At 31.8% G+C, this 3,212-nt stretch overlaps 1 long non-coding RNA gene across 1 annotated transcript in view; it reads right to left on the reverse strand.

The window, feature by feature from the left end:
- Positions 1–520, reverse strand: part of LOC132724083 (uncharacterized) — an 8,008-nt gene extending 7,488 nt beyond the window's left edge. Inside the window, exon 1 of the long non-coding RNA XR_009624860.1 lies at positions 1–520. This exon is cut by the window's left edge and continues 893 nt beyond it. This is a non-coding gene — a long non-coding RNA (uncharacterized LOC132724083).
- Positions 521–3,212: the final 2,692 nt, after the last annotated feature.

The following is a 3,212-nucleotide window of genomic DNA, read 5'->3' on the forward strand; positions in this document are numbered from 1 at the left end:
TTGGGGCCATCGCGGATCAGACATAACTTAAACAACGAAAATTTTTCTCATAAAATATAGCTGTAAATTACATTAACTATATTTTATTTTTGTGAAAAGTAAGTTATCAAATCTAAAGATAATTTGCTGCAATATTCCTTCAAATGTTAACATAGTTTTCATCATAAAAAGCACCAAAGACTTTAAGTAAAAATTAAATTAAGATAAACAGACTCAATAACTCTTTACCCTAAAATATCCTTATTAAAATCTTTTATTACTTTGTATTTACTAGTAAAAGAGCAAAATAAACACTAATTAATTTCTTCTATTTTAAAAAATTCCATTTCAAGTGAAAAAAGTGATATTGTTAGCACCATAAAAGTTGTTATTTACTTTGGTATAAATTTAACAGAGGTGTGAAGGTGTGAAAGGCAACAAAAGACTGTTGTGTTTTAAATGAAAGATGTTTGCATTGTATTTATACAGTTGATTGGTTACTAAACAATTAGATATGACATGAATATATGTTGTAAATATTGTTTGTAACAAGAAAAATATTACATACATTCGTATGTAATATAGGTACGATTGCATACTTCTTTTGTGAAGACTTAAGGTTTGCTGCATGAAAGGTGTAATGTAAAATGAACAGGTCATGAGATATAGCAACGGACCTATTCCTGTTTTTTTTGTGTGTGTAATGTGTATTTTATAACACTTGCAACAATCAATACCAAATGGTTCTATTGCATTTCTATAGTGCTAACAGGTTATAATACTGTTTAGAGATACCATAATATAATAAAAAGTGGAGATGAAAGACCAGGGTTTTGAGGGTGAACAGGGGTGAAACATCCAGGAGATGTAAAGTCCAAACACCTAGAAGAACTAAACACAGTGTCCATTTATTATTCATTTATTATTTAATCTTATTCTGACAAACACTTACTGTGACAACAGATAACAGTTTAATACAACAGTAAATTAAATATGACTAAAGTGTAACAACATAAAAGGTAGTTGTACCAAATAAAGGATATCATTACACAAATACAACATAAAGGCAGCTAGCAACCGTTGAATATTTTTTAAAAATTTATATTAAAGTTTTCACATATTACTTTGCAAAATACAGCTAACAAAGCAGCAGAGATAAATTAATTTTCAATAAAATTACAATGTCTATTATTTACTTTTAAAAAATCTTTCATTTAAGATATTACATACAGGTTCTGTACACTTGACTAGTGATAGAAAACCATGTTAATTTTAGCAGAAACTCAGTATTTTTGCCTGTATGTTATTGTTTGATCAAGTGTTAATTTCCATATAATATAATATATATATATATATCTATCTGCTGTATAACTGGTTTACTTAATACCTAAACAATTAGAAACAAGAACTGTAGGTAGGGAAGCAATGCTGGACTATTATTAGTGCTTGACAGTAAAAAGGCCTCGATAATGTAAAATTTTCTTAGTTAACAAGGGAATAATTTTCCTTTAAAACCATGTTACAGTACGCCTTGAAGAGAGTCCTATTATGCTCTCAAAGAAGAGTATAAAATTTCAACTTGTTTCAAAGCTAAATGTCAATAGAATTTGAAAATATCTGAGGTAATATGCAAAGTTAAATGTAAATTCTAAGTCGAAAAAAGGGGCATAATTCTGTCAAAATGCTTAGTACAGTTACCTGCTCCTGTCTACAGGTAAGGGTCATGCTGGTGAATAAGTGCACAAAGTTTCAAAGCCATATGTGAATGGACTTTGAAAATATTTGAGGTATTACAAAAACTTTTAACGTAAATACTAAGTAAAAAAATTATTCTAAAATGCTTGATACAGTCACCTCCTCCTGTCTACAGGTTGGAATCATGATGGCGAACAATTGTGGAAATTTTCAAAGCCATATGGCAATGGACTTTGAAAATATTTGAGGTATATCGTAAAAACTTCGACATAAGTTGTTACGTATACACCGACGTTTGGGTGACTACAAAAGCTCTACTTATTTTAATCGAACAGTCAAGCTAAAATCAATCAGTGTTGCCAAGCAGCCACAATATATTCCATAATTTTGTTTTAAATTTAACAAATTTTAAGTGCACAACTGGCTATTTGAATGAACCAGAACTTCACGAGTCGGATATGTCGCCTTGTGAACAATGTAGTTAAGGAGAAATGGCCAGAACAAGAAAATTAACAAAGGGCAATAACTCAAAAAATAAGAAGTGCAGAGCAGCATTTTCCTTGCACTATACTTCTTATCAATAAGATATATCATCCTATGAAGTTTCAAGTCCATAGCTCTTATAATTTATGAAAAATTAATAAAGGGCAATAACTCAAAAATAAGAAATGCAGATTATTGGTTCTTGTACAATGCACATTTTTTATTGAGATCTATCATCCTATGAAGTTTCATGTCCATAGCTTTTGTACTTTAGGAGTAACTAGAACTATCGCTGAATGCGATTCATACCCCCACCAATGTCCTTGACAGAAGACAACTTGGAAAGGTGGTTAAGGGAATAACTTAAGTGGCACAAATACATAAAAAGAAATTATCTCTGGTGAAAAAAAGACTAATTGTACAGGTAATAGTAAAAATATCTATTATCAAATAGTCGTGTTTCATGTTCGAAACAGTTACAAATAACCTTTCATTTTCCCAATATACTAAACTTTTATAAGTCAATTTTTGACCTTCAAGTGTGGCCTTGACCTTCAGCTGGCACAAGGGTATGATGGGTTCTGCACATCGCCCAATTGGAGAGAACATTTGAGTAAAGTTTGAAGAAAATCCTTCCATTAGTATAGAATTTATAGAGCGGACACAACATATTGTCTAGTATTGATTGTATGTAAATTTAAAGACTTAAAAAGGGGGATAACTTTGTCAAAATGCAATACAGAGTTATGAAACTTGACCTGCATATCGTAATTGTGACACCTCATATATCTTTCATGGGTGCAAGTTAAAAATTTTGTAAAACCTGAACTATTTGTTTGGGGGCCAGGGGGCCGCAAGGGCCCCCGGTGGGTCCAGGGCAACGCCCGGCCAGGGGTCCAGGGGGCCGAAGGCCCCCGGAAGCTCCTGCATTATAGCACATTTGAAAGCCTAAAATGCAATTCCCTTGAATGATAACATGCCAGATAACATACATACTGTAGTATAGTATTTTCACTGAAATATTGCTCACATAATTATTTTCTTTTCTCTCTCTC

The sequence above is a fragment of the Ruditapes philippinarum genome, unplaced genomic scaffold, assembly GCF_026571515.1.
Source record: "Ruditapes philippinarum isolate M1 unplaced genomic scaffold, ASM2657151v2 ctg17147_1_1_1_1, whole genome shotgun sequence".
Classification (NCBI taxonomy): Eukaryota; Metazoa; Mollusca; class Bivalvia; order Venerida; family Veneridae; genus Ruditapes; species Ruditapes philippinarum.